Source organism: Euprymna scolopes, chromosome 17 (assembly GCF_053919585.1).
Source record: "Euprymna scolopes isolate OS-2025 chromosome 17, ASM5391958v1, whole genome shotgun sequence".
In the NCBI taxonomy this organism is placed as follows: domain Eukaryota; kingdom Metazoa; phylum Mollusca; class Cephalopoda; order Sepiida; family Sepiolidae; genus Euprymna; species Euprymna scolopes.
The window spans coordinates 122,420,011-122,446,775 of NC_136498.1; the positions used below are offsets into that span (position 1 = coordinate 122,420,011).

The 26,765-nt window shown below is 35.4% G+C and overlaps 1 long non-coding RNA gene across 1 annotated transcript in view; it reads left to right on the plus strand.

The window, feature by feature from the left end:
- Positions 1 to 2,750: 2,750 nt before the first annotated feature.
- LOC145296951 (uncharacterized) overlaps positions 2,751 to 26,765 on the plus strand; it is a 125,557-nt gene continuing 101,542 nt past the window's right edge. The window contains exon 1 of the long non-coding RNA XR_013870082.1: positions 2,751 to 3,259. This is a non-coding gene — a long non-coding RNA (uncharacterized LOC145296951). The remainder of the gene's footprint in view (positions 3,260 to 26,765) is intronic.

Here is a 26,765-nt window from a genome sequence, read left to right on the forward strand (position 1 = left end):
CATTTATATCTGCTCTACCTCTGCATTCCATGTTTAAAAATGATGCGTCCTCTATAGTATCAGACCTGACCGAATGGTTAATTGTAGGCATAGACCGATTCATACCATCTAAAAAATTCCAACAAAAATCTATCAGCCAGCCATGGTTCTCCCCAGAATGTGCTGCTGTCATCGCGCACAGAAATCACTTTTTTGTAGCTGCCAACGTAATAGATGCACTGAGACTAAAGCTGCTTTCAGGAACGCCAGCAACCACTGTAAAAGAGTAATAAAATATGCAAGAGAGCTATATGTCCAGTCTGTTAAATCCAAAGTAGCTGATCAGTGGCTTGGTTCCCACCAGTTTTGGCAAATAACAAATAGGATCCTGAACAGAAGTGTGCGTTCTATCCCAACCATTATCAACGGACCATCAAACAAGGCCAAACTATTTGCCAAGAACTTTGCAGCTAATTCTACCCTATGTGACGAAGGCCATCAACTATCCATATTTCCTCCTATAACACAGAACACGCTAGGAAACATACAAATATCTGTGCATGAGGTTGATTCCAGTAAAGCTGCTGACCCTGACGGCATCGCAATTATAGTGTTAAAAAAGCTTCAACTAGAACTTGCTCCCATACTTACGAAACTGTTTAAGCATTGCCTTAAGGAGAATTGCTTTTGAACACCCTGGAAAACCTCATCAGTATGCCCTGTATTTAAGAACTCAGGTGATAAGTCATCTCCCTCTCAGTACAGACCAATAAGTCTCCTGTGTGTCATGAGTAAGTTGCTGGAATCCATATTAAATAGAGAAATAGTCAACCACCTCAGCAGAAATAACCTTCTTAGTGACACGCAATATGGTTTCCGTTCTGCAAGATCTACCGCAGATGTGCTAATGGTTATATCTCATAGAATTAGTGAATCTCTTAACAAAGGCTTCTTTTCCAGGGCAATTGCTCTTGACATATCAAAGGCCTTCGACAAGGTATGGCATAAAGGCCTACTTCACAAGATCTCCAGCTATGGTATAACTGGAAATGTTCTCTCTATCATTAAATCATTTCTCTCTGATAGGCTCATAAGAGTAGTGGTTGATGGACAAAAATCAGTGGCCTGCAGTATTAATGCTAGAGTCCCTCAAGGGTCCATCCTGGGCCCAACTCTCTTTCTGATCTACATCAATGATCTCCCTAAACACATACTTAAATCATTCGTTGACATCTATGCTGATGACACGACCATCTACAACAACACATCAAAGGCTGTAAATGACAAAGCTCTCTCTGATCTCGAATGAGTGGTTCAATGGGGGAAGACGTAGCTGGTTACCTTTAATGCATCTAAAACCAAGCTCCTATATTTACATTATCAACGCTCTGATCCCCATCTGGCATCAATTGAAATGGATGGCTCTCGTCTAGGAGAAGCCCCATGTTTTGACAAGCTTCTGGGCTTGACCTTCACTCCTGATCTGAAATGGAACACGTACATCAAGTCTGTTGCCAAGGTCGCTGGAAAGATGGTGGGATCCTTCTACCGCTCCAGAAGATATCTCACTACTGATGCAATTCTCTACCTATATATAAGCCAAGTACGTCCAAGGATGGAATACTACTGCCATATCTGGGCAGGAGCTGCTAAAAACAGCCTATCCTGCCTTGACAGAGTACAAAATAGACTTCGTGGCTTAGTGGGGGATGCCATTTTCTCTTCCCTGCAACCTCTCCCCCACAGAAGAGACGTTGCAAGCCTATCTTTGTTTTATTGTTATTTCCATGGCAGGTGCTCGTCTGGACTCCAATCTCTGGTCCCCCCTCGCCAATCTTTTACAAAAAACACCCGTCTAGCTGAATCCACTGTCAAAAACTTTCCCCACTCTTTATCTATGCCTAAATCAAAACGTAGATTCCATGAACAAAGTTTCTTTCTTAGAACTGCACGCTTGTGGAACTCTGTTCCGTTTGCCTGCTTCCCTCCTGACTACAACCTGGAAGTCTTCACGTCCAACATAAACAAATTCCTGATGAACCGCCCCCTTAAGTAGACACTCTGAATATCCACACTAACGTACTGTACTTAGAATAACCCTTATCCCTGAGTGGCTTCCGGGCCTTGATAAGTAGCGATAGATGTCATAGCCCCCAAATCACGTAACTTGATCAAGTATATATTTTTGAATTAAGAAAATAAAAACGTACGATTTTTAGCGATTTTAATACTAAACGAATCCATTATAAGATTGAGTTTGATGTCGAATTGAGTTGTCACCCTTATTTGTGCTGGATCAAAAAACATGGCCGACCGAAAAATTTTACGTTTCCTTTAATTATAAAAGTTGATTTTCTTAGTTAAAAAATCTGCTTAATCAATTTACGTGATTTTTGGAATATGACGTCTTCGTTTATTGACGAGTACGTAAAGACGTTTTCTGTAATTTTTTTTTTAAATAAGTGTAATTCAAAATAAGCACTTTTGATGTTTTAATGTTACTTTTTTTTTTAATTAAAATATGCTTTAAAAAAGTTGTTTGTAAATAATTGTTATAAATAATGAATAAGCGTAAGTAAAAAGCCATTGTTCTTAGTTTTAGGGACTTTTTTGCGGAAGTCGTCGAAGTCACCCCGGAAAAAAAAAAAAAAAAAAAAAGTGGGAGTGGCTAGATGTGACGACGAAAACGAGGCTGTCATTTCCTCCCCTTCTCTCACCAAGCCTACCCCTCTCTTATCAAGCGACTACCCCCTCTTACGGTCTCCCCCTCTTTTGGTCAAACCATTTAAATTTATTCGCCATATTGATTTTTTTTAAAGATACAACACGCAACTTTCCCCTTTAATCATTGTTCTATTCTCTTTTCTCTGCGTTTATAAATCTTGCATTTGTTTTAATTAAAAAAATAACAGAACACATATTTTCATCACATTTCTGGTAGTTTTCTTCAAACGGTTTTGAGAAGTTCATTTGCAAGAGACGAGGAAAAAAACAAAAAACTTTGAAAAGTTTTTTGTTTTTAATATATATTATCTATCTATATATTTTTATTCGAAACTATAAACTTTCTTGTCTCGAATAATCTTAAAAAAAAAAAAAATAAATAAAAATTTAAAGCACACACAAAGGACGTTAAAGATCGTTCATTGTTTATTTTTATATAAACAAAACAAGAAACAAGCTGATTTCTTTTCTGTTAAAAAGTTTGGGAGCTACAAAGAAAAAACCCTGCTGAAATTTAAAAACCAGGAAACATTACTTGGATCTTTCATTATTTAAGGTAAGTTTCTTTTTAAAACCATTTTTTTTTTCAGTTAAAAATTCTATTTAAAACCTTTAGGTACTCATGCAGAGAGTGATCCGTGCTGAAATAACGTTATTAATTTTAAAAAACCATTCTTAACACGGGGAGGGTGTTTTGTACCTATTCTGTACTTCAACCTTTACAATTCAACAACAAAAAAAAAAACTTTAAACTTGGAAATATGATTTAAAAAAATAACGCGGATCAGTAGGTGCATTAAGACAATTTTAAGTTAAAATCAGATTTTTAAGGTTGGTACTCATGCACTTAACTGATCCGTACAGAAATAACATTTAGAAAGCCATTCTTAACATCGGGACGGGAGGGTGTTGTGTACATATTCTGAACTTTCACTTAATTTAATAAAAACAGATATAATTAAACTTTAATTAAACTTGAAAATACTATTTAAGAAATAGTGCGGATCAATAAGTGCACTAGTACCAAAGTTGAAGTCAAGTTTTACGGTAGCCTTCATTTATTAAATTGTAAGTTACAAAATAATACCCTGTCCATGTTAAGAATGGCTTTCAAAATAACATTATTCCAGCACGGGTCACTCTCTGCATGAGTACCAACATAATAAACGTATCCAACACAGAATATTTCCAAAATAGTTTTTTTTTTTTTTTTTTTTCGATAAATCTTAAAACTTTTTTGGAATCAAAACTATTGAATAAGTTTTTTGTTTGATTTTAGTCGGACAGATCCGCAGCAAGCGTCGGAGGACTTTTGTTTGAATTAAACCTTGATTTTAAGTATGGAAATTATTGGTTATTTCTGCAAAATAGAAAATTAAAAATGATACGATTGTTAACAGTGATAGGAATTTATAAACTTTTTCGGCATTTATACAGAAAGTACCGTGCTATTTATTTAATTCCAAATTTTCAGATTTTTATCTTTTATTTGTTAACCCCCCCCCCCAAAAAAAAAAACCCTGGTACCTACGTAGAAAGTACCGTGCTAAGTTATTTTGAAAGCCATTCTTAACATGGGCAGGGTATTTTGTAACTTCGTACAATTTAATAAACGAAGGCTATCGTATGTACACAACAACACCCTCCCGTCCCGATGTTAAGAATGACTTTCTAAATGTTATGATTTCTGTACGGATCAGTAAGTGCATAAGTACCATTGTTTAATTTTAGTTTGACAGGCCCGCAGCAAGCGTCGGAGGCCTTTGCTTGAATTTAACCAACGAATTAACTTTGTAACAATTTAATGAACCCAGTTAAACATTTTAGATTTTTTTTTTCTTTTAACTTTTTTACGTTAAAAATATTTACGTGCATGCCTACTTGATTCGATTTATTTTTCTTAGTTTCAACTGACGAACGTTATTTTTTGTAGAATTTTTACCTTTGCCCCCCCCCTCCCACTAATAAAAAAAAAAAATGTGGGGAGCCATGGCTTTACCCCCCTGCCTGAAAATTAATTCCTTTTCACTTTTTTTTTTTTTTTTTCGCGGATTATCGTCGATAACAGACTTAACTTTCATATTAGCAGGAAAAATTTAAGTCTATCAATGGCTTTTATAACGTGGGGGATCACAGTATTTCAGTTTGAATTATTACAATTTCTTTTCGTTGTAAATTTTTACACCATAGCGGACACGTGACACCTTTAGGAGAGTTTTGCTGATTTGACCGCAAAGTGGGGTATCAATTTTATAGAACGTTATAATTTGAACCAACATCTTGCTGCCCAACTCCCTACATAGTAGCTCATGTCCTTGATAGTAGCCCCCTACACCAAAGTGGCAATGTGCCGTGTTTGGGGAGGAAAAAGAAAGTGCCCCCCCCCCAACGTTAATTTCTGCTAATATAAAAGTTAAGGGGGTTGTATTACTGTAAACATATTTTTTTTTTCTTTACACGTATTCGAAAAACTTGTCAAAACAAATATATAACAAATAAATGTTATCAAAGGCAAGATAAGTTACTTTTCTACATAACTGGATATATTTTTAGTGTTTTTATTTAATGTAACATGTTTATTCAGCTCGAAAAACAGTGTTTACCGATATATTGAAAAGTTAAAAATGACGCCCGACTCTTTTACACACGGTAAGTTTGGGAAAAGGAGATAAAAATAAAAAAACTGGACAAAATACTGTTAGGATCTCGCTCAATATATGTTACCGTGACATAGGCTGACATATATTCGGTGGGGTTTTAATAGTATTTTGTCTTTTCTTTAATTATTTTTTTAATTCCTTTTCCGAAACTTACCGTGTCAGAGAGCGCCATTTTTTATTATCGGTAAACAGTTTTTCGTGATGAATAAACATGTTACATTAAATAAAAACACCAAAAACCTATCCATTTAGGTGGAAAAGTAACTTATCTTGCCTTTAATAATATGTTATATATTTGTTTGTTTTGACAACTTTTTCGAATATGTGTACAGTAATACAAACCCGCGAAATGCGCAACTTGTACGCGGCACGCCGCGGCGCAGCACACTCAGCACGTCCGCGTTTCAGGGAGCGTGGATGGTTTTTTTTTTTTTTTTTTTTTTTTGTCTATAGTTATAGGTAATTATTAACAGAAAAATTGGTGCAAGTCCAGATTAGCACTTGTGGCGATAAACAAAAAATATGGAAAAAAAAGTTAGGCTAATGGGCATTTTTTTTTTTTTTCTTACATTTTCACCCCAAACAAGGCACATTGCCACTTTGATGTAGGGGGCTATTATCAGGGACATAAGCTACAGGGGTACTATATAGGGAGTTGGGTAGCAAGATGTCGGTTCGACGGTTCACGTTATACTTGAACTTCTGCATATCAGTACAGTTGGGGAAGCACTAAGCAGGGACCCGGAAGGGAGTTCCAAAGTCTAGCGGTTCTGGGGAAGAAACTACTGGAGTAGAAGACTCTTACATCTAGGGATCTCTACTGTGAAAGGGGTGGGATTTAGCTGCTTATTGAGTTTGTCGGGGGTATTTACGTTGAGGGGGGGTACAAGTGCATTTTCACCGTTAAAGTATTTGTAGAACAGACAGAGGGATGCAACATTTCGTCGATGGGACAGAGGCTGAAGCTTAGATGACAGTTCAGGACCTATTAGATTGGCGACTCTGTTTTTAACCTTGTTTAGGAGCGAGAGACTTGTAGCAGATGCACCACTTTGCACCAGCCCAAATATGACAATACTCCATACATGGGCGAATAGTGGCCTTATAGAGGTATAGGATACTTTCAGGCATTAGTAGCTTTCTAGCATGGTAAAGAGAACCTACCTTCTTCGCAAGCAGTTCTGTCAATATTCTCAATGTAATTGTTCCAACTCGTGTTTCCTGTGAACGTTAGGCTTAGGAGTTTAAAAGGTGTACTTTCAGATAGTCTTTGGTCATTACTATTGGTGATAGAGAAGGTTTCTTGTAATTATTGAAAGAAACAAGTTTAGTCTTAGCAGCATTGAATGTGACCATCCATTTTTGACCCCATTCCACTACAGCTCGGAGGTCATCCTTTAGTGCTTCTGCCATTTCTTTAGATATGTGTTCATTTGTTTTCCTGTCATGGCTGTTATAGTGTGGTGTCATGAGCATATATACCCATCTCGGAGGCAGTTTTATCGGGGAGGTCATTAATAAATATTAGGAATAATAGAGGTCCAAGGATAGACCCCTGAGGCACTCCCGCATTTATATCATATTGTTTAGATGTACGACCATCGAGTACAACCTGGATTTTTCTCTTATCTAAGAAGGATTTAATTAAGTTATGTATTCTTTCGGTGATACCGTATGATCTGATTTTCCTGAGGAGACCCTCATGCCATACCCTGTCAAAAGCTTTAGATATATCTAGAGCTACCGCTCTGTCTTCCCCCGCTTTGTCCAGTGAATGGTATATACGTTCAGAGATTAGTTAGAATGTCTGCCGTGGAATAGGCTTGTCTAAATCCATATTGTTGGTCGGTCAGAAGTTTAGCATCTGTAAGGTGATGGACTAGAACTTGGTTAATTATTGTTGCAAATATTTTGGCAAAAAGTGGAAGGAGGCTAATGGGGTGATAATTTACTGGGTTGGTTCTTTCGCCAACATTTTTGAAAACTGGTACCACAGAAGCAAGATTCATTAAGGCATTTGTTGTAAAGTTTGGAGAGAACTGGAGCTACTTTGGCCGAGCACTTTTCTGATAGCATAGCCGGTATAAGATCGGGTCCACATGCTTTTGAAGTGTCAAGATTTTTTATGCTAGCGCGCACCTGAGAAGGGGTGATTTTTAGATTGTCTAGTGTGGCGACGTGGCGTCTGTCCACAAAGGAAAGTCAGGGAGAGGGTGGTTAGCAGGGTCCAGTGTAGAGTTGGAGCAAACAACCTCAAGATTGTTGGATAGTGGGGGGGAATTGTTGATTGCCCATTATTTACTACACTGCTTTAGATTTTCCAGAAGTCACGGGTTCCTAATTTCTGTGCTTTGATGCATTTTTTTTTATGGTTTCAGTAAATCTCTCTTAGCTGTCGCTATTTCTTTCTTACAGTTGCTTCTATATACTTCTGTTTAAACTGGACTTATGTTGGTTAAATCTGCGGTATGCATGCTACCTTTGCGCTATGGCAGCTGCACAAGTAGAAATAAACCATTGGGGGGGAGGGGCTTGCTATAAAATTTCCATGTGGGAACATGTGTTTCAATTGCTGTTTTAAATCATTCAGTGGTCTCATTTGCGCACTGTTCAGCAGGAAGTGAAAAGATATTTCGCCATGGGGTGTCTCTGAGATCCCTGATGGCTTCCCAGTCAGCCTTTTTATAATATCTCGTTGTTCTGAGCAATGGCTCTTCAGTTTTATCTCTAGAGCTTAGGGCGATTTCAACCATTATCACTGCATGATTGGTGTTCCCAAGTGGGATGTGGGCATTCGTTACACAATCATCGGGAACTGTGATCAGAAACAGATCTAGAAGTGATGCGTGTTCTTGCTGGTCTGGCAAACGGGTTGGAAACATAACCCTCTGTGATAGGGAATGATATAGAGAAGTTATGTGTTGTGGTTCCAGCTACGTCTGTAAGTAGAAAATCCAAGCCAGTTGCTGTGGTGGACATTGAAGTCACCAAATACATGCACTAGTGTTGAGGGAAAGTGCTGTATCTATAGCAATGTCAGAAATCGTCATTAAAAATTTGTGGTACACACTGGAATATTTGGACTTGCTGTCTTTCGAAGCTTATAACTTCTTGAAAAATGTAATTCAAACCCTAATTTTTTTTTAATTGAATGAGGAAAGACCAAATTTTTAAAAAATAACAGGTTTAATAGCAAATTATGCAATATTTTTAAATCTTTCTTTAAAAAAAGATTTAAAGAAAATCAACAAAATATTACTTTTTTTATAAAAATAAATTCCAAAAAATCACTTACCTATAAAAAATACTATTCAATGAGTACTTCCATTGTTAAGAATTTATCCATATTTATACTTAAATACTTTTTTAAACAAGGATTAAAAACAAACGCGAACTCAAATTTTTTTCACTGTTCAAATAAAGGGAGACAATTTTTTTTTTTTTTTTTTCTTTTGCGCGTTTATCTTCCAGGGGCTTCTAAGGGCAATAATTAATGTCTCATTCTATTGCGTGCTGTTGTTAACCCAAATTAGTATTTTTGGGCCTCCATAGGGAAAAATGCACACATTCACTCATAAGTTTTTTTTTTTTCCGTTAAACAAAAAAAACCCAGTCGACCAATTTGTTTTCTTTTCTCTTTATGAAATACACAAGTTTTTGAGTAATATATGTTATTTCTACTTTATTGAGTGAATTGTTTTCTTTTAAATATCTAAAGAGAAAACATTGAATTAGATCGAAAAAATTGTCGTCAGCATCCGGTATTTACTTGACCAATATAAGCATAACATGAGCTTTCATTAAAAAGAAAAAATCAACGTGGTTTAAAAAAGTGTTTTACACTTTGGAGTTTACAGGTAAATTTCCAAAAACACTTTTGCTTTAAATTAGAATATTTTATTTGATTATTTTATCTTCAATTTGTGATATATAAAACTTTGAGTAAATTATTTAAATTTTAATAGACATTTCAAAAGGGGGAGATTAAAAAAAAACGTTTGTCTAAAATATTATGTTCGATTTATTGGTAAGAGCATAAAATTTCACATTGACCCTGAAAATATCGTAAAAATAGAACCAATAAAAAAATTTTGATAGATTTTTAAAGTTTAAAAATTAAACATTTCACTCGTAAAATTCAATTGATTTCATACGGAAAAAAAAATGTCTGGTTGAACGCGCACCGGTATTTTGTAAACACTGTTTTTAAAAAAATATAAACAACTTGAGTTTATTTTGGAAGTATATTCCACACAGAAAATAAACAACCCACTTTAAAAATAGAAATTACGATTTTTTTTTTCTTTTTATGCGTAATTTTGTATTAGGGGTGTCAAAAATTCCCCAAAACTTCTGATACACCTACTGTATCTATGCTGTCAGAGACTTTGTTTATTAGGGTACAGTCCTTAGTCGAGTGAGAGCGGCAGAGAAAATAAAAGTAGCTAATCTTTAAAGCACATAAAGGCTTGATCTTCCGATTCTAGTTTTCTTTCTCTAGTCAAAGGGAGGGTGTTTCGAATGTTTTAGCGGCGTAAATTATTTGACAAAAATTTATAAAACTTTATTTTTATATAAAACACACCCTAACGCTGAAATAAAACCCGAAAAATTAGTTTTTATTTCAACGTTTTTTATTAGATTAAATGTACAACGGAGGCGCCATCTTATTTTAAAATTTTGGCCTTTTTTTGTGGCCAAATTTGACCTTTTTTACGCTCTTGCGTGGAACCATTAAGCACACAAAAATGCCTTCTCTCTCGGGTATCCAGAGAGTGGGTGCGCATTTTAAATTAAATTTACATCGAAAAGTGATCACCCACTTTTCGAAAAAGTAATTTCTTCATATCATAAAAACTGTTTTGCGATGGAAACTGTTTGCAGATTCGTTTTTAGCACAAAAAAATCTACACAAAAAAATTATTTTGTTATATACGAACGTGAGACGGGCCTTAAAGTAAAATAATACTCTTTTACCATTTAAAATTCCAAGAAACAATTAGTTTCCAAGATATGAAGAAATGCACCCATTTTATGGCCACATTTTTTTCGTTCCCCCACCTCTGTCTCTGCTCTAAATCGTGCGTGCTTCTTCGTTCTCCTTCTCTCTCTCTCTCTCTATACCCTCCAACGTGCGTGCCTCTTCGTTCTCCCCCCTCTCTCTCTACCCTCCAACGTGCGTGCCTTTTCGTTCTCCCCTCTTTCTCTACCCTCCAACTTGCGTGCCTCTTCGTTCTCCCCCCTCTCTCTCTACCCTCCAACGTGCGTGCCTCTTCGTTTTCCCCTCTCTCTCTGCCCTCTTCGCCCCCCCCCACTCTGCCCTCCAACGCGCGTGCCTCTTCGTTTTCCCCCCTCTCTCTCAACCCTCCAACGTGCGTGCCTCTTCGTTTTCCCCTCTCTCTCTGCCCTCTTCGTCCCCCCACTCTGCCCTCCAACGCGCGTGCTTCTTCGTTCCCCTCCCCCTCTCTTTCTGTCCTCCAAGGTGCGTGCTCCTTCCTTCTTCCCTTCTCTGCCCTCCAACGTGCGTACCTCTTCGTTTTCCCCTCTCTCTCTACCCTCCAACGTGCGTACCTCTTCGTTTTCCCCTCTCTCTCTACCCTCCAACGTGCGTACCTCTTCGTTTTCCCCTCTCTCTCTGCCCTCCAACGTGCGTGCCTCTTCGTCCCCCCACTCTGCCCTCCAACGCGCGTGCTTCTTCGTTCCCCTCCCCCTCTCTCTTTCTGTCCTCCAACGTGCGTGCTCCTTCCTTCTTCCCTTCTCTGCCCTCCAACGTGCGTGCCTCTTCGTCCTACCCCCACTCTTCCCTCCAACGCGCGTGCCTCTTCGTTCTCACCCTATCTCTGCCCTCCAATGTGCCTGCCTCTTATATACCTTCCACTGTTTCATCCAGCATCCTATTTAATGTTTCATATTATTCGATTGGGTCAAAGTTTTCTGGAGATTTTCATATTGAATTTCACGACTAATGTAAAAATCTGTTACGTGACCTATTTACGTGACCTATAGAAACACGCCTGAACATGAAATCAGTTTTCTATCGCTTAAATTTGCGATGAAGTTTTTGTTTTTTTATGCAGTTTGTCTGTTTTAGATATGATTTTAAGTTAAACTCGAGTTTTCCTCTATTTTAAATTGTTAGGTGAACGTACAGAATAGTTACAAAACGTCCTCCTCATGTTAAGAATGGGTTTCTGGTTGGCTAGAAACAAAATGTATCTGTTCTGAGACTAGACTTCACCTTTTCTAACGTCGATCTTGCCTCAATCTTCTAGATTGAGGCAAGATCGATTTTTGTTCCTGTCCAGAGTGCCCCTTCTTGGAGCTGGATTTTCCCCACATTAAAAACCGATCTTGTCTAACTCTGCCCTCGTAGGAAGGCAAATAAATAGGAACCTTATTCAACACGGTCTATAAACTGCACAAGTACATTTGTTTTTGTAGGCTGATTTTTTTTTTTTTTTTTTTCCAAAAGTGGTAATTTTAGTTTTCCGAATATATGAACAACCATAAATGAATCCGTAAAACTTTTCGACAAAAGTGAAAAAAAAAAAGTGTTCACCATGTTGAAAATTGACCTCAATTTAAAACTCGCTTGTATTCATTTTTTACTCGTAGTTTTTGATGTTTTGTGAAAAGTTATTTTGAAATAATGATTAGAAGCACTTTATTTGTTATTCGGAATTTTAATCTGTTCTAAGGAGGGAACTATTTTAATAAGAATTGCAAGAAAATGATTTTTTTTTTTCAACTGCTTCAGCTTCATCATAGCAATTTTTATTTGGACTTTCCCTCATTAAAACTGACCTTGTGTCTAACTCTGCTATCGTGGGGAGGCAAGTAAATAGGAACAGTTACTTTAAAAAAATTGCCTGATTGGACTCGTCGACATTCTCCAACGAGGTTGCTGATCTTGTTAAGAGACAGGCGACACGCACCGACCAAGAGTAGATAAAATGGTACTTTAATGATTTTTATTTTAAATTTTATTTCCCAATGACGTCAGGATGACGTTCTTTGCGCGACAAAAAAAAATGTCTTTATGTCGGATCTTAGTTTTCAGTGTTTGGTTGTTAAAACAACGCACAATAAATACTCAGGAGGGTACACCGCCCATATTCGAGTATCGAGTTTTGAATCCACCCGTTTTTATCGCGCAACTCTGCTTAGATGACTTGTTCGGGTTGAGATTTATCGTTATTTTCCTGGCAAGTGCTCGTTTGAGCTCTAATCTATGGCCTCTCCTCGCCGAACTATATCAGGAAAAACACTCATTTAATTGAAACCACTATCAATAATTTTCTCTTTATCTGTGCCTAAACCAAGACATCGATTCCATTGAACAAAGCTTATTTCTTAGAACGGCACGCCTGTGTAACTGTTCTGTTTCCCTGGCTGATTGCAATGTCGTCTTATAGTCCAACATAAACAAGTTCTCCATTACTAACAATTACTAGGATATTGCTCCATTGACTACTGCAGTGCACACTCATTAACCCTTATCCTCGAGTGACCTAGGGGCCTTGATAAGTGATGACTCCTTTGTAAAAAAAAAAAAAATAGTCCAAAGCTTTTTATTTTATATAAAAATAAAATGTAGTTTAAATTTCTATGGATACCAAGTTCAACATATCGCAAACTTAGCATTTGTAGACATAATCACAAAACCTTACATCTATATTCCTATAATTCTTTTTTTTTGTATTGATATATTAAAACCCATTTTTGTATTTATTAAAAAAAAAAAAAAAAAATACGTTATATATAGTCCTGGAATTGCATTAAGCTACCAAAGATCTAACTAATTTGCATATTCTTTTAAACATTCATTTTTCCCTATTATTCAAACTCCCTATTAGTTTGTTAGGTTTTCTTATGGGATGATCATCATTAGTTAACTATTACGTGTAATTCATACAGATATTCTACATGATTTATACTTGCGTAATATTTGCATAAAAAGCTTATAGTAAACACACCTTTCCATATATTTATGTATATATATTTGTTAAAAAAAAATTTTGCCTACCAAACTTCTGTCAGTTTTTGGCCTACAAACCTGAAACTTGGAACCCATGTGAAATTTTATATTTGGACTTTAGCCGGGAAAAATCTGTCGAATATAATACAAAATCTGCATTAATCAAAATATATTAAAACATATTTTACAACTGGGCAGTGTCAGGCAGTCTGCTAGTTATTAAATATATATGTGGACCTTTCTCTTTCTCAGTATTGTTTGAATCTGAATTAAGATCTAATATTAGAAGGCTAATACATTGCAGGATTAAAAAAAAAAAAATATTCAAATTTTCGGCGATAAAACACCTTCTTCTGAAGTAGAATGAAAAAGAAAATGGTTCTTTTTCTTTTCATATCACCAGAAAAATAAAATTCATTTTTTATATTGTGTGTGTGTATACATATATCTAGGTACGGGCAAAATGAATGCCGATGCTCAAAATGTATAAACCTTTTGACCCCTCCCTTTACTTAAAAATTCGTCAAAAATCTGGAAATCAACCAATTTTAATGAAATTTTCAGTATTTATCAAATAATGATCGCGGAATATAATGAACTAATTATTTTTTATTTAAATCTTAGTGGAAATGTATTTTGTTTAAACAAAAAATACCTTTACTAAAGTTATAATTTTCGATAGTAAATAAAAAAAGCAAGAATTTATTTTTGCTTTTTTTTTTTATATATATATAAATGAAGCATCGTAATTTTTAACAATAAAAATAAATTTTTACAGGAACATTATAAAAAAAAAGCCCCTGAAATTCGTATTAATGAAATCGATATAACCCAAAGAAAAATTAATTTCCCGAACTATCAATATTATCATTGAATTAAGCATTATTTAATATTTTCACACAAATTATAATTGCAAAAAATATTTCTAATTTATTTTTACGCTTACACTGTTAACGTAATTTTTACATGTAAGATTCTAATATTTCCATTGCACACAAGAACGTATAATTATCAACATAAAATAATGTTAATATAATCTTGGAAAATAAAGTAAAAAAATAATTAAATCGGAAAACAGGAACATAGAAAAATAATTTAATTAAAAAATGGCAAAAATTATACGAACGTTCCATGTCGGTAAGTACGGATGCGCAGAGTTGAAAAGAAAACCAGCCTGTTTTGCTCTTTTCAACTATTCGCCAGTTTGTGTTCAACTTTAAATTTTAACGTGTCTATATTTTTTTCAGTGTATAATTTTTTCAATAATTATAAATTGTTTTCTAAACCAATTGTAATTCTGTATTAATAAATAATAGTGCTAACTTTTTTTTTTTTTTTTTCCAAAGAATAAATTGTCAGTAGTATAATTAATGAATTTAATCAACTTTTCTGAATTTTTAAATGAAGGAAAGTGGGTCTACGACTAAAAAAAAAAAAAAAAAAAAAAATAGTCGCTCGGTATGCTAGAATGTTAAATAAAAACATAAATTATGTCTAATTTGTCCTTCCATACATATTTGAATATTGCGCCAAAGTTTTTTTTTTTTTTTTTTTTTGCTATGATAAACAAGTCTCGATCCAACCAGTGATACATTTTTGGATAATTATTACTTTTTTTTAGCAAAAGTTAAGTACATTTATTCATTATCTCAAGACTTTAACTTAATAATTTCAGAAAACATTTTCCTTGCCAGAAAAATGTAAACGCGATTTTTGTCATGAATTTTACGTGAAATCTAGGGTTTTTCAGATTTTAGATAAAATTATTCCATGTGTTTTTTATTTCACACACTTTTTTCTTTGAGAAATTAACTTTAAGCTATAATCTTTCAAATACAATAAAAAAGTACTCGAAAATTAAAAAAATTATGATTAACCCGCGTTAAAAACCATGCCCCCCCCCTACGGAAGTAGCATTAAATTGCCCGTACCTACATATATCGCTATCATTCCCAGGAAAATAAAATCTCCAACTTCTTTTCAGAGAAACAAACATCCGTGGGAGTTGTTTGGACTTCGGCTATTCAACGAAACGCGTGTAAGATGTTCTACATAAAAATATAAATAGAATACTAAGTGTGAATAAAATACATCCGGTTTTGAAATGACTTATGATATACATGCTCAGAAAGTGAAAATTCATTTTTATTGTGAGTGGAGGACTGCTGGAAATATCAACGATATAAATGGTGATTATGTTAGTGTCGAAATGTTTAGAAAACCGTTCTTAACATGGGGGAGGGTGTTTTGTAATTATTTAATCAATAAGATGTAACATTTGAATTTAACTTGAATACTATTTTTATTTTTTAAAATAGCACTGTGCACGAGCACAAAAAAAGTAATGCAGCACTAATCATCCTTGAGATGTATAAATAAGTTATCTATGAACACGTGTTTTGCTATCACTATGACTCCTCAGTGTGGTTCACTATGAGAGGATTCTAAGGCACGACCACCGAGCTTGTAATTGGGTACATTGATACACCACAAAGACCCTTCTTGAAATTACACACTAATTTTATTATCAAGTTATAAATTACGTGTGTGTGTGTGTGTGTGTGTGTGTGTGAGAGAGAGAGAATAGAAAACTAGAATTTTCAACTTTAATCTAGACTTTTTCACTAAAAATAAAATTCTACAATTTTTTAGGCGATTACATTAGAAAATATTTGAAAAAGAAAAATTAGTGGTGGCTGACTTCCTTATATAAAAGAATTGGACAGAATGATTACCTGCTTTCTGATCAGATAGCAAGAGAGAACAGGTAACCATTTTTTTAATTTTATCCTTAACGTCTTATGGTTTGTCAGTATTTGATTTTTATGGCTACTAACATAATCCCGTCCTGTGATTAGTGATATAATCTCGACCACCATTTGTGTATCCATAATTAGGATCTCCCCCCCCCCCATAATCCCAGAATTTGACACCATTTTTTGTCTCATCTCTCCAAAAATGATTAACTTTTGTGTTTGAATTCTTCAGACTATTTTCATCTTGAATGTTATTTTCGCAACGTTTTGGTCGATATAACTTCTCACCTTCTTCAGGTGTAGCTTTTCGACAAAGATCCCCAAATTCCACAAGATACACCTGATTAAGACCGGAGGTTGTATCGACAGAAACCTTGAAAATAACATTCAAGATGAGAACAGTAGTTTTAAGGAATCAAATAAGAATAATCAATCTTAATCTAAAAAAATCCAGAAATGTAATTAACTTTAACTCCCTTTTCATTTCAAATTATTACTCCTCTCTCCTGATCCCAGAGTGAGTGAGTATTGTATGTTAAATTCGTATAGGAAAATGATCCCATGATTCTATTCTCATGAATGATTATTTTACTGATGTATCTCCAGGGTGGAATGATAAAACTAACAGTCTATGAAAGACATGATTCCATTTCCGCCTGACAAAAAACACTTTTCGTTTTTTTTTTGTTTCAGACCATCTACTAGTTGGCCAGTTGTGTACAAATCCCAAGAGCGATAGGAGCCTTCTATCATGTCTTAAAGTGACACAATGTTCAACGAGCGAGATCGGAAATGCATCGCTGTACAACTTATGCTCTCTACCGATCCAAGTTGTGACAACAGGATCATTGCCAGCACCCTCAAAATGCGTTGTTGGGTTGCCATGAATGACAGGGACATGCCAAGGGTGATAAGTTTCCGACCACGGTTATGATCTTTACTATGGTTTCAAGTGAGGGGCAAATCATACCACTTCACATCTTCAAAGTTGGCATGAAAGTCAACACCAAAGTGTACATGGATGTGCTGAAGAATGGTGATCCCCTGGCGCCATCAAGTGATTGCTGGTAGACTCTGGGTGTGGAAGTAGGACTCTGCGCTGGCCTGCAAATCTAAAGAGACCCAGTCTTGGCTTCAGGAGGAGTGCTACGACTTTGTACCCTTCTCTCACTGTCTCCCTTTCCTCAACCTGAACTCATTGGACTGTTTTGTCATATGTCGAGAACATCACCAACATGACCTCCCACAACACCAAAACCAGTCTGATCGCCGCCATCTGCCAAGTATTTGCCGAGCTCCCACCGGCGCTTGTGGAAAAGGCTTGCTCCCAGTTCCGGACCCGTATCGAGGTAGTGATTGCGGTTGAGGGTGGCTGGCTACATTAAATAATGTCAGGTCTGCTACATAATCAATAAAAGTTTTAAAATAAAGCTGTAGTGTTTTCTTTAGGGCAACAATTTTATCATTTCAATGTGCAAACAAGCAAGATTGCCAACATTTTATTTTCATTGACTAAATGCACAGAATGAATGTCAGCTTTAGAATATCCGTTCTTGTTTTTCTCTTTTTGCTGAAGTTTGTATTTTAGTAGTGAAACTCACCCCCCAAACCCCATCTTACGATTTCTTAGTGTTCATCCCCCCCCTACACACACACACACACACACACACACACACACACACACACACACTTTGTCTTCTGTCTCTAGACTAAGTATTGCGTATTCATTTCTATCTTGACCTAGCACGTCTTGATGGACAAACTATTTTTGGACTTTCTCTGCGTTTACCAGTAGTATTTCAAATTTAATGAACGGTTAACGGATGTTTTCAGATAAAACTGTCATTCTAAACTTTTCTAGGTCAGTGAGTAGGCTGATAAAAATCCGAGAAATCCCCAAACATTTCATGCCCCAAATCTTGTTAAACGCTGATGCACAGGAATTAGGACTTGCATTTCTGAATTTTTTAGATGAGGATTGGTTATTTGTGATCCGCAAGGACCCATGGCGTAGTGAATAAAGTACTTGGTAAAATTCATTTATAAAAGTTACTTTCGGAAATTGAAGGTTCAATCGTCAATACAATTATGAATTACTTGGGACGTCTATCCAGTCATGGCTGACGAAAGGAGAGCATACTACTCCTGTGGATTAAATAAAGGTTTTTGTTTGAAATTCATAAGTTTGACAAGTCTCCAAAGTTTAACAAGATACAGCGGAAGATGGTAAGAGGTTACTTCGACTGAAATGGAAAAATAACGCGAGATGAGAACAGTAGTCCGACGATTCCAAATAATATGGTTAATTGGGAATTAACTCTTTATTTGTAAATTTGTGAAGAATTTAAATCAGACGTAACTGGCCGCTCGGCTTTTCTCGGAACATAACGTCAACCGCCGGATTCGGCAAACGTCACCAATTTTTAAAGCGTAACAACGTTACTAAAGGAAAATACTGAAGAAAGCATTTAGATATAAAATGACCTGAAAAAAAATAAATAAATAAAAAATAAAATATAACTAAAATAAAAAAAATCTACCGTAACAATTTTTTTTTTTATTCTTGTAACTATTTTTTAATGAAAAAAATAAACGAGTTGTATTTTTTTCCAACCATTTTTCTTTTAAACAAAATTGGATAAAATTAATAAGATAATTTTTTTTTTTTTTTTTCATATTTTTTAAACATAAGTTTTAAAGAAAACAAATTTGTTTTTCATGTTTTTTACATTTCATTTTTCTCAGTTTTTTGTAACTGATGTAAAGTAAATTTTTTTCTTTTCACGAACATTTTTTTTTTCTGTAGTGTCGGGCTGGGCAACCGTTTATATATAATATCTATCTATATATATAAAGATAGCCTGGATACTGCCTTAGAATTAAGCTTTTCTACGAGCTCACTAGACGATGTCAAAGTGGGGTGAGAAGAGACAACGGGTGTGGAAGAAAGTTCATCAACCGGGTAGCTTTCCGATGGTTTAAGATGGAGACAAAAGGGTCATTACCAAATTTCTGTCTCCATATAAAGCCGAAAAGATGACTATCGAGAAACTCTCGACTGGTTCTGCATTTTTTTTTTTTTTTTCTGTTTGGCTTCCTCCCACATCTGCTCCACATGATTCACGGTCTCCTTGGTGTCAGGGTCGACGAAGTGGAAACTGTAATTCACCTTTGAATACATGAAACATCTTCCGGCGTCTGCGACTTGTTGATCAAAGATGGAGATATTCATCTTGTATAAAGTTGTTGTTTACTTATCTGTTCTTCAGATGCTGCACTTCTATTTCTTGTTCTCTTTCGGTGGAGGAAAAATCCTTCACGACTGAGACAATTTTTATTTTTGTACCTTTTCTCCACGTTAAAAAACGACCCTGGTGTCTAACTCTGTCCCGTGGGGAGGCGTAGTAAATAGGTACTTAATTTATTGATATTTTATTATTTTTTTCTTCCAATATTTTCCCCAAGAATCGTCTGCTACTTTGCCGTGCATTAATTGGCTGATCGGCGTTTTACGTCAGATTACAATCAAACTGGAGCGCATGACGTCATGTTCTGAGTAAAGCTGAGCGGACGTTTGGTTATGTCTGGTTCAAATTCTGCACAAGTACCGTAAATTCTGGTACAGCACAATCATGTTGACATACCGATTCTCGTCAGATCACCGAAGTTCAATGTTGAGCCGGGCCAGTACCAGATGGGTGACCATTTTGGAAGGCTAGACGCTGTATGTACCTTCTGGGAAGGTTGGGCGTGGGGCCAGTACCCTCACCCTGTAAAAAGAACTCCTTGCTACAAAAACATCTACAAAAAGTGGTAGATGGCCTGTGTCCCTCCCCCAGGGGCTCAAGGGCTATGGATGGATGGACCGTAAATTCTACTTTTACTTAGCCAAATGTTAAGATTTCTAACAATTTGTTCTTGGAATATATTGAGTATTCTAGGAGTTGGATGACTATTGGGAGTACTCGTGTTAAAAAAAGAATTGGATAATTAAAAAAAATCTGTTTCGATTTCAATCGCTAAAACTTATTAATGGGTGCAAATTACTTTTGAATAATCTAATCATATCCATTTTTACTCTTTTGTGAGAGGAGGATCTACAAGGGTAAATTAAACCTAACTAGCTATACACCCAGCAACTCTTTTTTTTTTTACTTACATAAAAACTCCTGTTCACATGAATTTTCCATCCGGCTGCTGAAATTCTTCTTTTTAAATGAAGAGCCTGTTATGTTATACACCGTGTTGCAACGTAATAGATTTGGATTATTTTCACAATGCTTAATGTTTTTTATTGGGAGTCACCACTTATCAAGGCTGGAAGGCCACTCGAGGATAAGTTAATGAATGTAAAGTGGTAGTGTAGCAATCGTTAATGGTGTAAATTGGTTAGAATATGGTTATTTATGGGGACGGCTCAACAAGAATTTGTTTACATTGGATTTGAAGGCTACCATATTTTCGACCGGGAAGCAGGCCTACAGAACAGTGTTCCACAGATGGGCAGTTCTGGGAAATCTTTGTTCATGGAATCTGTTTAAATTTAGACACAGATGGTGGGGGAATCCTTTATAGTGGTTGTAGCTAGTCGAGTTTTTTTTTTTTTTAAGTTTAGCAAAGGGGGGACCATAGACTGGAGTTTAGGTGAGCACTTGCCTCTGTAATGTAATCGCAAACCTTTTGAGTGCATCTTACTAAATATGGGTACCCGGATGTAGTTTTAAAGAAATCCCTTTAATTTATTTATTAGTCAGCTATTATCAGACAGAAAGGTTGTTATTTTTGTGTAGTAATAATTAAACTGTCAACCTCCAGAGGACTGTCATTTACACCCAGTTTTTTAAACATTTCATGAATATTAAAACTCTATTCATATTAGATTATTTTGACGAATGCTCTAATCTTTAGTGTTATTTTCAAAATGTTTCGGTCGATGTAACCGTCAAATTTCTTCAATTGTATCTTGTTAAACTCTGAATCTGTACAAAATTTCGAATGGAATCCTTAATTGAATCCATGGGATTGACATGCTTTCGTTTCATCATCCATGATTGGTGTAGAAATGTGATATTTGAGTCTCAACCAAAAATCTAATAGTTATTTTACGGAATCGTGTAGGAGCGTGATGATAAAGTGACTATAAACGGTTAAAATCAAATTTTTCCTCACAAATATTCACAAATATCTACAAATATCGCATTCGCTATTGTCTATGAATTAAGTTTTCACCTACAATAAAAAAATTGCGATCAATATTTGTTTATATTCAAGTAGTATAAAAGGCAAGGGATGTATGTTTGTATGTCTTGCAAAAACTTCTGATTGACACGTCGAAATGTGACAAAATTGGTAGGGTTTCAAAGCTCAATGTCTCGCACAACAAATATTAAAAAATTGGCCAAAAACATGAATTCTTTCACCGCCAACTGGGCCCTTTTTTTACAAGGAGGGGTCACTTTTTTCATCAACATTTTTGCAAGTCCTTCAAACCTTGTGTCAACGACATCACATAAGACGTTATTTGGACCGCCCGTGATGTCACAATCACGGTGGGTGCATCAATAAGACCATTTGCTTTTTTTTACCTCCTTTTCCTCCTGTGCGTTACGGGTTCGAACCTGCCTATTACTCCTAAATTTTTTTTTTTTTTTTTTTTTTTTTTTTTTTGCATAACCAACACCCTTACACACACCCAGGCAACGCTGGGCGCCCAAGCTAAATTTTGATTACTCTCAACCAAGATGCTCTATTTTTCTCATATTAATCTTTTCTATATTTTAAATGGTTCGGGGAAATAGATTAAAGATTCATCATTTCTCTTGATTTTCTTTTCGTTTTCTTTAATTTCTTGACTGACATAACTTTACTTTACAGTCACTAATTGTCCTTGGCAGTCCCAGATGAATGAATTGTTTACCAAATCCTGACTGAAGTGATATTTTTTTTAAAGCAGAATCTTTTGGTAGTGTATTTTTAAATTTCGGTCTGACATACAAGCAACTATTGTTAATTTTAGAGATGACATCTTTAATGTTAGTCGGCCTAAACAGAATTTTTAGATGCATTCGATCTTGCGACGTGTCGTTTTTAGGTGGACTTGCGACGTGTCGTTTTTAGGTGGACTTGCGACGTGTCGTTTTTAGGTGGACTTGCGACGTGTCGTTTTTAGGTGGACTTGCGACGTGTCGTTTTTAGGTGGACTTGCGACGTGTCGTTTTTAGGTGGACTTGCGACGTGTCGTTTTTAGGTGGACTTGCGACGTGTCGTTTTTAGGTGGACTTGCGACGTGTCGTTTTTAGGTGGACTTGCGACGTGTCGTTTTTAGGTGGACTTGCGACGTGTCGTTTTTAGGTGGACTTGCGACGTGTCGTTTTTAGGTGGACTTGCGACGTGTCGTTTTTAGGTGGACTTGCGACGTGTCGTTTTTAGGTGGACTTGCGACGTGTCGTTTTTAGGTGGACTTGCGACGTGTCGTTTTTTTAAATAAAAGTATTCCTCACTAAATAAGTGGATTGTTGGAATATGTTTTACTTATGTCCGTTTTGGTTGTGTGCATAAGTATTTTGTCACTGTTTAATATTTGTTTCAAATTCTAAATTTTCATCAATTAACAAATTTTGTTTTCCGTCTTCGTCTTTCTAAAAGTTCTATATAATAAAATTGTACGACCATTTTTTTTATGTGTCCGCATTTTTCATGCGTTTACGTAAGTTAGACATTTTTTTATTCACTACTAAGTTTATTTATTGAAATAAAATTGCAATAGTGAAATGTATCAAAAAATGATCTTCCAAAAAATCTTGTAAATATTTAATGAAGTTAAATCTACCATAATGCATTTTGGCTTTGTAAAATCCACCTGTTTTAATCTTTTTAGAGTAAAAAAAGAAAAAGAATTTGGTCTTTTGAAATTAATTCAAAATTCTTCTAAAAAAAAAAATAATCATTTAAACTGGTTTTAAAAACTATAAAATCATTTAAGATTAAAAGCTTTGGAAACAAATTTTATAGGTTAAAATTTTATAATTAGTTAGTTTTAAAACAGTTTAAATTAATAATTTACACTGTATTGTAAGAATTAAATCCTAAAATCCTATTAAAAAAAATCGATTTGAAAGCAAGTGATGTGTTCTACAGCCTTGGCAGACGATTACCTTGAAATTGCGTCTTGATAAAAACACTAGTCTCATCACCTCACTGGCTTATCAGGATGGGCATCTGGTGTATAAAAATCTTGCTTCAACTAAAGAATGACTTCCGAATAGAAATGAAAGGTATATGGTATACTAGAATAGAATTCCAACTAAAGAACAACTTCGACACATGTAAAATGGTAAACTGATGATGGAAACGGGAACAAAAATAAAAGTCCCAGGCAACTCCGGATGTGGAGAGCTTGAATCTAATAAAGCTTTCATCGAACGACTAATGTTTATAGTGCAGGCATTTCTCACCAAATTCCCACCTAAATTGACTAAAACGTTTGTTTATTATCCGTGGATTAACGCGGATTTTAGTCTGATTTACCACTTTATCTAATCCCACATCATCTGTCGGATTATTTTGATTGCTTTAATTTATTGCAACATTTCTATTAAGTCTTAGAGCAATTTTCTTTGTCATCAATTTTTATCAGGTGCTGTGTGAGCTATGGGTGAAAGTGCGCTGAGCAGATCGTCTTTTCATTATTTCACATGATACCATAGAACTGTAATCTTAACTTTGCAGGTTTGTTTTTCCTTCACAAGAACATCCGCATGCTGGAATAACCTCTTTTAATTTTTACTTGCAATTGCAATCGACTTCATCACAGTTGAGTTCTTCTCTGACCTGCATCATATCCTGGACCATGAGTTTTGAATGAGATGGTCAGTTAATCGCAATTCCACCATCAAAGATCAACCACTTGTGAACATGAGTTGGACCAAATTCTGACGGTTGTCACTTGCGTCCTCAACAGTCCATTATGCTTATGCTACCTCGATACAGAGGATTACATTGCAGATTTATTCCACCTATGAATGCCTGAACTCCTGGAGATATGAGTTCACAGAATTTTCAGGTAGGAGCAATTTACAGAGAACAGTTGAGAAAAGGTCAGCCACTGGCAATGCAGAATGTGATTTTTGGTAGTCATTGTTGAAGACTTAACATTTATTGATCCTCATTTTGCAACCATACAGTATTGTTCTTGGTCTACAGACACCTCCATATGATTGCGGAAGGTGGGCAAAGGCAGATTTAGTAGCCCTAACTCCGATTGATGTCCACTGTGCCATGCTTGCAACAATCTATTTCTCTAATTTTTGATTTGCCTTTAAAATTTTCCCCAAATTCAAGATTGCCATATTGGCGGAGCCATAAGTTCATCAACTGCAAGCGCATGCTAAGTGTAAAACCCTCCTGAAAACTCTGCTACCAGTAAGTAATGGATGGCAACCTGTGCGGATGGAATTCTAGTGGCTGAGCAGTTCATAGCTTTGTTACTAGTGATGGGACGATTCCAATATTCTTCCCGATTCCGATGCTTTATAAATCTCTTAATATATAAAGTTGCTATTTTTCTTGATTATTGTAAAAACACGTTAAATGTGCGTATTTTTTCAAACGTAAAAACACTTGTAGGGGTGATCGATAGATTTTAGTTTTGCTGATAGTTTAGAAATTGATAAATTTTTATTTATCATGACTAGGGCTAGGACAACAGCATATTCTTTGTTTTGACTCTCGAGTGTGTATCCATTGGTATCTTATATGCTTTTATATAGTGATGTGGTTCTCGGTTGATTAACTATTTAACTGTGTCGGATATATACTCCAGAGTCAAAACAATGAAAAGAATATTCTGTTGTCATAGCCCTAGTTATGACCAGCAGTGGAAGATTTTGCTTTAAATGAAATCAAATTTAAAAAAAAAGACTATTAAAAGAATCTTTTTTTTTTTAATCGTAAAATAGACGCAAATGTTTCCAATATCCTCCAAAAGTTCTGATTCCGATTAATCGTCCCAACACTACTCACTACATAAATGGTAACATGCTTTATTATCTATAATTTCATCCCTAACAATATTATTTAATCTGATTCGTTTAAAAATCAAAAGCTTATTTCTCCTTTTATCCCCCCCCCCTGCTTTTCAAAAAGTGGATACTAAATGGTGGCTGAGGTTCAATTGTGCTGAGTAATAAAGATTACAAATGTTGCCCTATACTTTCAGTTTATGGATTATGGAAAAGAAATAGCAGAGGTTAATTTATTCCTAACTAGCTGTATAATATGCTTAAGCATATTTTAATTCATGCAGATTGCATGTATTATTATAGAATCAATCCTCTATTGATTATAGATTATGGGGAATAATTTGCAAAAAACAAATGTCATTCATCAAATTTCATCTGTTTGTTTACAATATCATGTCGGACTATCTTAAAGTCTTTGTTCTCTTATAGATAAAAAAACAACTTTTACAAGGGAATATTTTACGTTACACTGGTGTAACCTTGGCCAGTGTAGCATAAAAATATTCCCCCTGTAAAAATTCTTTTTTATCTATAAGAAGACTTTTTAAGATCAGATTTCTTTCGATGCTTATGTTTCTGTACAGAAACCTATCTAAGAACACTGCCAGAAATATAAATTACCTTTGTATGAAATTTGCAAAAGATAGGCTTAGCTGTTTCGGAACCTATGAGGAAGGAACAAAGTGACTTTTATATAACAGTACAGATTATCGCCAGTATAATGGTCAAAATATCCCCCCCCCCTCCTCCTTTCAACTAGTGTGTTTTTGGGTTATTCCTCTTAGTAAATTCCCAACTTTAGTTGGACTAAACCAAACCTAAGGAAAAATACAAAAAATCTCTGGAGATTCTTCTGACAATGAATCAATGACTTTGCAAGATTTATTGTAATTGAATCTCTGGAGGGTGCACATCTTTCACTAAACTGTCATCTTTTCTGAGCATAAGAAATTGAATATGTCTAGGGAAGTCATCGGAAGTCAGAACTTTGATCTGGCGACGAAGGAGATTGAGATGACTCTGTGTAAGCAGGGGATCACGCATAACCAAAGAATATTGATAAAGAGGTGGAGAGACGATGCCCAACATGTATATACTTTTTTAATTCTGCCACAATCCCAAAGGAAGTAAAAATTGGTTAGTGCTAAAAAAATTGTTTTGTTATTAATGAGCCACCACTTATCAAGGTGGAAAGCCAGTTGAGGGTAAGGGTTTACAAGATGAAATAATTGTCTGTTGAATGCTGGAGAATATTATGAAAGGATTGAAATAAACAAATTTTGATTATTTTCGGGGACGGGTTACGACTAGTGTTTGCTGATATTGGATTTGAAGATGACTGTAATCTGCCAAGAAGCAGTCTTGTGGTCATGTGTTCCTTGGACGAGAAACTCTTGTAAAAAAAAAAAAAAAAAAAAAAATTTGTATCCATGGAAATTCTGCCTGATGCTAGGCACACAGGAAGAAAGTAAAGTAGAATGATCCAACCATTTTTCCAGCTACATTTTTTATTTTTAGATTTGAAGTGAAAGTCTGAGGAACTTAATTGTTTTCACACGAGAGGAGGGGAGTAGTTTTGAAATAGTTTGTAATTTTTGAAGTAAAAAATGCAACACTACTTCTGTTATTTAAAATTTTTTTCAGAGTA